The following is an 8,783-nucleotide window of genomic DNA, read 5'->3' as shown; positions in this document are numbered from 1 at the left end:
TTGACTTTGAGGGCGATTGCTCCTTCACTTCCCATGATAACTTTGATTTCAACTCGAAAGACCTTGCTTGTTTATTGACTGACCACTTTCTCTGTCACCCTTATCACGGAAAATACCTCTTATCCGTTCAAACCCAATACCCTTTATCTGTTGCATTGTGCTCATGAATTGACATATTTCGAACCTTTGTATTTCACATGAATCCCAAAGCACGTTGATTGTTACCAACTCAGTGCGCATATTGTTCTTTCTTGATGTATGCCACTTTGATGTGCTAGCCAGATTCCGTTTTATGCAATTGGAAAACTGGTGGCAAATTTTGAAGTCATTTCTCACTTGTTCTGACCAAACAGACTCAGGAAGAGGAAGTAAACAAGACAAAAGAAACAGAGTAAAGGACAATGAAAATAGATGATTCCTAACAAGAAAACTACAAAGTAGAAACTTATAAGATGTGGATACCGATTCTAATGACCATGATATGCACCTTTGGATTAAGTGGCCTAATCTATCGAACAAGTCTAATGTTCAACTCTCGTTGTACCTCTGAGTCGTGAAACTGGGCTTCCATGCTCCGATTATCCTATCTGATTAACGGTCCTTATTTGATTTGTAGTGCCCGAAGGGTTTTCACCATCAAACATCTCTCATTTTATTCTTTCTCACAACTTACCATCGCCTTATGATGCCTGTGAAGGTTTTCACCAATAAGTCTCTCTTATTTTTTTTTATTTCCTCTAATTTTGTAGATGACAAGGCATTGACCATAGTAAAAACATCATATGCTCCTTGCATGTCGAGCTCAGAACTCTCAAAGATTATCTAGGAGGTCTTTTTTGGACTCTAATGTGGCTTTTGGATAGGGTTAGAAAGAAAGGAATCAGAAAGGCTCAAAACAACTAAGACATCGGGGTTAATTTATTTACAACTTTTGGAATCCATTCTAAAAACTTTGCCCTAATTTCTAAAATAAGGGAATTTGAATCTTCTTTTTTTGAGATGAAATTTCTAAGAAGATTGCCACACTCTTGACTTCATGGGATAATGAAATATTTTATTTTGGTATGAACGAACTATAAGGCTGCCTACGTATCTTGCGGTGACAAGAATCAGGTCAAACATAGTTCAATGGGATACTTTCTTTTCGTTGCTATTCTTCTTTTTTCTTTTTTTTTTCTTTTTTTGTTTTTTCTTTTTCTTCTTTTTTTTTCTATTTTCTCTTTTGATTTTTTTCTTTTTGACTTTCCTTTTAAAATGAACTTTGTAAAACCAACCTATGGGGACATGAATTTTTTTTCTTTTCTTTTTATGACTCTGACTTGATTTCAAAAGAGGGGAGGTCAAGAAAATTAGCACAGGCTTAAAAGGGGTACCGAATGGTATAAAAGTGTTTGGGTAGCTAAAAGTGGGCCTCCCAATCTCTGAAAATGTCAAGTACAACACATGCAACTTGAGAATGAAAAAGGAAGATCATGCACAACATTTCTTTTGCACCTTCGGTATTGATATCACTGATATGTCTTCCACCTTTTTTAGTGCCTTGTCAAGTACAGAACCCTCGTTGGGTGATTCCCTCTTCACAATGGATATCCTCCGTCAAGTCGGAGAAAACTTTCTTGACTTTATAGATGCACTTGAACTCAAAGTTGCCTGCTTCAAATTGTCCGGGATGCACTCTCCTTTAACGAATTCTTGTCATCTTATTAACTTCCCGATTATCTGCGCCGGTTTCACATAGTTCGGGCTTTAAATGATCTCAAAATGTCCAAATTTGTACTTATTTCCCTCAAATGTCCCTATCATCTTCAAAATTGTTTCATTGCTTTATGATTAAACTATCTTTTAAGACCAGGACTAGAATTATGCGTACATGTCATGTCAGTAGATTCAGCATGAAAAGAACTGTAAAAGGAGAAGATAACTAAACAAAAAATGACTAGAAATAACAGAAAAACAGAAAATTGCATTAGATAGACGGTGAAAGGGTTTGAGCAACAAAACAAGTAGAATAAATTAGGGTTACAACCTTGGAACAAACCTAGACATCACTAAATGAGTTACTACGACTAGAGGAACTAGGCAAAATAAAAGGATAGAAGGGTTTGAGTCATAAGACAATATCCGGATTACAACCCTGAAATAACCCGGACTAACCCGGACAACAGAAATGACAATAAACTAAACCACCAGGACTCCCCTGGCTATCCAAGAAAGGAGCGTCTTTCCAATTACCAAGCTCGACATCCTAGCCACTGAGTTCCACGTCAATATTATCAAGACCATTACCCACTTCAATGTCACTAAATTCAGCCAGCAAATTCCCATAGTCTCGCTAGAGGATCGAGGAAGAATAGCTAGTGGAGGAGCTACAAAAACATGAGTGGTCAAAGGATAGGGTATGAGGTGATTTTGGCGGCTGGATATGAAAAGGTTGTGGGGAGATATTAGCAGCAGTCGGAATCTTGATTTGTGACAGTGGCATAATGGTGACAAGGCTTTCAGGGTAGTTAGTCGGAAATAATGGTGGAGGACGCACTAATCTAGGCTTGGTATATTTCGGCCCTCTGTCCTTTCAACCTTAAGACCTCTTCTTTCAACTCATATTCTGACTCAACAATCTCCTTAGACAGATCAATAACACCCGTGTCCAAGTCTTTGTTAACCATGGCTACCTTGCTCTTTGACCTTGTATTGTATGGATGAATTACTTAAAAACCACAAACCAACCACCATTCTGCTCAATGAAGATAACAAAAGGAACAAAATGGGGTCATCCTGTTAGCATTATGGCATTTAACAGCTAAAAATATCACACTGCGTGCAATTCACCTAGCAGCAATTAACGGTTCTAGAATGACTTCGAGGGTCACAGGGTCACTTGCCATCATCCCAATTTTGTTCATTTCAATCTTCTCTTTTCTTTCTTTTCTAGCACTTCTTGGCTTGCCCATTTTCCTTCCTCTTTTTTTCTTCTAATTATCACTCTTTTCACATCCTATATTCCATCTCTTTTTTTTTGTTTCCCTTTTTTTTCTTTTAACTAAAAAAAATAATTCGATCGAACCCTATGTAGGTTACCTACGTATCATGACGCTGCATGAATCAGACCAAGCGTAGTTCTGGAAAAGTAATGGATAAATTAAACTAAAAAATATATAAAAATGTTTTTGGATTATTCATTACAACTTTTTTTTATTTTCAAATACAAAACAGAAAATGCGATAATGAGAGACTCAACTAAACTATACTACAACAAACTCCAACACCAACTAAAAGAATCATTACTACTGGGCATAATTATAAAGTACAAGACAACATAAAAAAAAAAGAAACAGACTCAAAACATAAAAAAATTCCTTAAGCAACTCCTGGATGCAACGATCCTGACCAGATGGTCCTGGGGTGTCTGGCATGCTCAAACTCCGGTAAGTAGATCCATACTTGTCTGAGAAAACTAAAGCCAAATAGAGTTAAAGATTAGAACACTATGTGAGACAATAAAATTCCTATCGGACACATGCATGACATGATTGAAGCTATTTTTGCAAGATGGCCTATGTGGCCAAAAGGTTGCTAGAAATGCAAACTCAACAAAAGTGACCTCTAGGACATGGAAAAATTACTTTACATAAATGACCCTTTTTGTAGAAATAGCCTATGTGGACAAAAAGATGGCTAAGCATGCAAATTCAATACAATGGACCTTAAACATAGAGAACATCTTGTTGTGGACCTAGACACTCAGACATGGGTCACTGAACCACTTTTGCAAAAATAGCCCTATTTTGCAAGACGACCTATGTGGCCAAAAATGGCTAGACATGCAAATTTGACAAGGACAGACCTTAAAGTAAAGAGACACCTAATTGTGGATTCAAGACTCTCCAGACAATTAAACAAACCACTTTTGCGAAAATAGCCATATTTTGCAAAATGACCGATATGGCCAAAAGTGGCTAGACATGCAAGAATTGGCTACGAGCCTCGAAGCCAAGAACCTAAGACTCACTAGGAAAATCGGACTCTATGTGGGCTGCCTACGTGTCACGACCCAAATTCCACTAAGGGTCATGATGGCGCCGGATACCGCTGTCAGGCAAGCCAACCAAAATACTTAATTAAATTATGGTTTAAATAATTTTGAAAACTATGATTTTTCCTTCAATTTTACCAGTAAAAGATAATCATTTCAAATCAAATATGAATGTTAAGAAGTTAATACAAGATACGCCATAATTATCCCAAAACCCGGTGTCACAAGTGCATGAGCATTTACTGGAGAACGCAATAAAATACAGTAACTGTCCGGAATACAAGTGGACAAAAATGGAAAACATAGTAAAATATGCTTAAGGGGACTCTGCTGGCTGCGGGTTGTCTCGATAAATGTAGCTCACCTAAGTCTCCGTATCAACAATATCGTTATGCCACTAAGCCACTAGCCACACTTGAACCTGTGCAACAAAAATGCACAGCAAGTGTAGTATGAGGATGAAAACAGAGTGTACCCATTGAGTATCCCGTCTAATATCGAAGAAGTAGAGACGAGAGGTCGACTTTGATACTTACTAATGGTCCAATGATAATATAGAAAAGTGTGAAGAATTCATCAATTTCATAAAGCAAAATTTAATTCATACACCCGGAATACAGGTAAACAACTTCTCAAATAATAAAGGATTTCCAAAGGTTTACTTTTCATTATCTTTATCAATTTATCTCTGGCCAGGAAGGGACAATTATCAACATTTAAAATTCTCAAGCAAGCAATACAAGAATGCACATATCATGCCGAGGTCGTACGGCCCGATTCAACAATATTTAAACTATGCACTGTCAGAGGGTCGAATGGCACGAACCATAGATGCATCTATTTAATCCACCGAGGCATTCGGCTCGTTCCAAAATTAAATGCAAACAGACAGTCAATCAAGAAGACAACATGGAACAATTAACCAAAGAAAAGCCAATTCTCTTTTAACAATTTTATAAAATAAAGTTTAATCCTTTTAGAAATTCATTTACCAATTCGATAGGATTTAAGCAATTCAACTGCCAACAAGATTACAGATATTCCAAGTATAGCATGCTTTTGGGTCCTAGACTACCTGGACTTACACATAATAGTAGCTATGCACGGACTCTCGTCACCTCGTGCGTACGTAGCCCCTACAAATAGGAGCACATAACCAATTTTATCACCTATGGGGACAATTCCCTCTTACAAGGTTAGAAAGGAGACTCATCTCGCTCTGAAGATCCATAACCGACATTCCACGCTCTTCCGAAGACTCGAATCGATGCACAATGCTCCAAAACTAGCCAATAATTATGCAAATCCATTAATATATTTTCAATTATTCATTACAATCCAATTTATAACAATTCCTAACCCCGATCGAAAAGTTAACAAAATTGCCCTCGGGCCCACGTGCCCGGATTCCGAAATTTTTCGAAGATAAAGTTTACCCATGAACTCACGAACTCAAATATATGATTTTCTCTTAATTTCATACCCAAAATCATGGTCAAAATCCAAGAATATGAATTTTCTAGGTTTTCCTCAAACCCTCAAATTTTTACCAATTTACATGCAAAGCTTCATACATAATCAATGTATTTAATTCAAGATAGGTGGGGTTAGCTTACCTTGCCGTTGATGATGAAAAAACCCACTTGAAGCTCTCCAAAATCGGCTCTAATGGAAGAAATGGGGTTGAAATGAACCCAATCCCCGATTTAAAGGAACTCACTGCCTCCAACATTTCCGCATCTGCGGTCACTTGACCGCTTTTGCGGTTCTGCAGGTGCGACCCACTACCCGCTTCTGCGGTTTCTCACCATGTTGCCCTTTCCGCTTCTACTCCTCAACCACCGCAAGTGTGGTCCCTCTTTGCGGCGACATGACCGCATCTGCGGTCTCTTCATTTCTTGCCCAGAACCGCATCTGCGTCCCTCCTAGTCGCTTCTGTGGCTCCGCTCCTACGACCAAACCTCGCAGGTGCGGTTACACCAGATACCAGCTGCTGAAGCCCTTCTTCAAACTCCAAATTTGATCCATTAACCATCCGGAATCCACCTGAGGCCCCCGGGACCCCGTCCAATCACACCAACCAGTCCCACAACACATTACGGACTTGCTCGAAGCCTCAAATCATATCAAATAACGCTAAAATCATGATTCGGCCTCCAATCCAAGCTTAATGAACTTTAGAATTTCAAACTTCTACATTCGATGACGAAACCTATCAAATCACGTCCGATTGACCTCAAATTTTGCACACAAGTCATATTTGACATTACGGACCTACTCCAACTTTCGGAATTGGATTCTGACCCCGATATTAAAACAGATACGGGGAATTGTACTCAACATCACATTGTTGCGGCGCGCAACCCGATCCAAACAACATACCCATGGCGGCATGCCACCAGATCCACACATAGAATTCATATAAGAAGATACATACTGAGCCAGATTGCTCATTACAACAAAATACCGAGTGTCGGTCACAAGCACGCTAAGTGCATAATACCATCCATAGGGAGACATATAGCGCCATAAGCTACAAAAATCAAGCACAACTGAGGTGCGATATACGATCTGAATCTCAAGAGCCATTATGCTCATATAACATCATCTTTACGCGGAACCTCAACATATAAGAAATTTACCAAGCTGTCTCATAACCCATGCGGCGCGATATATCACTACATGAAATAGTTGACGACAAAATAGTACCCCGACTACTTTTCCATAAGGAGCGCATTGCTGAAATGAACACATCTGGTCTAATATAAGCCCATATTCACATTTAGATCCATCCACAGACCTCAAGCTTATTCTGAGCGCACTAAACTAGGCTAATAACCTTTCAAACGTCCATAATAACTCCCTTTTTTCTCATACACAGGAGAACTACCATCATGACCGTAGTAATCCTCCACAGTTAACAACCCTATAAACTGAGTGTCCTCCAGGCATCAATTATCAATTTAATGACATCACTACAATCTTCATACTTGGTTTAACTCCTCAATCAATCAAGTGACTACATGCCACACATATACAACATTCCCGTGGGGCACGCTCCCACAACCTTTTGTAACAGATGACAGGTATGTACATCCAAACCACCGGTCACACTAACGCTGAAAAGCGATCAAGAATCCTTAACCAGGATGTGAAGCCTTTTTCACAAAACACCGATCTCAGGTGACGTTGAAGACAATACCAACTTGCTTTAAACATCGAGACTCCTTTACTACTCATCCGAGCTTGTGACATCCTTTTCAACACCAAACTGCAACCTTGATCCTCACTTCAAATTCCATACCACTCCCTGCACCCAACATGCCAATATACGATAGAACACAATCTTCATCATAACTCTGGAACCATTAATAGATTAATACTTCATCGTATAGAAACTTTTTACTTAGCTCATTTTAGGAGAACCATAGAAACACACAAGTGAATTCTCATAACTGTAGAATATGCAAATCTCTAAGTAGTGGTCTAAGCCACCATAGCCCTTCCGGGATCTGCCTACACATAATCGGCCATAACAGTAAAATACTTCTGAATATAATCAATTACGGCGACCGTCGAGCCTCGTGCGCACCATCACCACTATGCGAATTCAACTATGGCTGACCAATCTAACTTCCTCTAATTCATCCTTAACTTGCCTTAGAGATAATATTAGCTCCATTCCTTACATCACCAACATAAATCCGCACTCATCTTGAGTGACCCCATTCCATGAGACCACATTGTCTCAAATTCCACGAACTATTTCATACCTCCCTTGTGCGCACATTCGCATCCTCAACTGGTGCACCCATTCTGATAATCTCTCTATGAATCCAAAGTCTTTTCCCTTTTTTTCCTCCCGATGCTACACTGCAAGTCGAAAACATCATAGATAATTCCGAGCCTCTTATCATAATCTTCTACAAAAGATCGATTCTTAACCATACTGTGGGCTTGAACCCTTAGGCACCGCATTTTTAAATCTTTTGAATTCACTAGGACCGTTGTTGAGATTTATCCACTCTGACTTGGTCCCGAACATAATCAACTCCATGAATCTTCTAGCACATGAACACCTTCTCGATGAAGCACCAGGCCGAATCACTTTCCTTGAAACCTGCATCTACACAACGCATAAATCCTGTACCCTTTCCCAAGTCTGATCATGAGTCAATACGACTAACAATAGAACATCTTTAACAATTCCTTTGCTCAAATTACCTCTAAAGTTCGTTTCCCTTAGCTGAAATACATCCATATGCTAATAACCTGAAATCTCACAAATAAACGACCATGCAATCCAACCGTAGGCGGTGGAACTCTCCCACTTAGCTTGAAGCCACTATTACACAACTCCAGAACCCGCCAAGATTCTTTATCTCTCATTGACATAACCTTGCGCAATCCACCGCCAAATTCCTCGAGATCATTTCGTTAGTATTTCATGAACACTCTAAATTTCCGTCAACATTCACATATTCGACCTCTTACCGGAATGGCCAGTAAAATCTTCTGCAGAAGCTTTGCCAACCAAACGATCGCTAACCTTCTCACAGGGAATAACCCACCTATTGAAATCACTTTCCGACATCTTCCAACGCTGTTGCACGGGGTACAATCACTACGACATCAATAACCCATCTTGAGTCTGAGCTCACTCTCTAGCTGCACAAGTCCATTCACCCCTCATGGACATCAATTAAATGTGCGGCAACATCTTTCCAATTCAAAGGTATGTTGTATCCTT

General features: G+C 39.3%; 1 protein-coding gene across 3 annotated transcripts in view; it reads right to left on the bottom strand.

Moving 5' to 3' along the window:
- Nucleotides 1-3,208: 3,208 nt before the first annotated feature.
- The window catches only part of LOC107798616 (protein DETOXIFICATION 31), a 43,080-nt gene continuing 37,505 nt past the window's right edge, over nucleotides 3,209-8,783 (bottom strand). Inside the window, exons 6-7 of one of the 3 annotated variants that reach the window (XR_012703645.1) lie at nucleotides 4,398-4,454; nucleotides 3,209-3,454 (exon numbers count right to left, since the gene is read on the bottom strand). The gene's annotated coding sequence lies outside the window, so the exon portion shown is untranslated. Of the gene's footprint in view, nucleotides 3,455-4,181; nucleotides 4,455-8,783 lie in introns of those variants that run through there. The other 2 variants (XR_012703644.1, XR_012703643.1) reach the window with 2 other exon arrangements.

The sequence above is a fragment of the Nicotiana tabacum genome, chromosome 20 (genome assembly GCF_000715075.1).
Source record: "Nicotiana tabacum cultivar K326 chromosome 20, ASM71507v2, whole genome shotgun sequence".
Lineage (NCBI taxonomy): Eukaryota > Viridiplantae > Streptophyta > Magnoliopsida > Solanales > Solanaceae > Nicotiana > Nicotiana tabacum.
The sequence above is the reverse complement of the archived record's forward strand: the minus strand, read 5'-3'. Positions and strand labels throughout refer to the sequence as shown.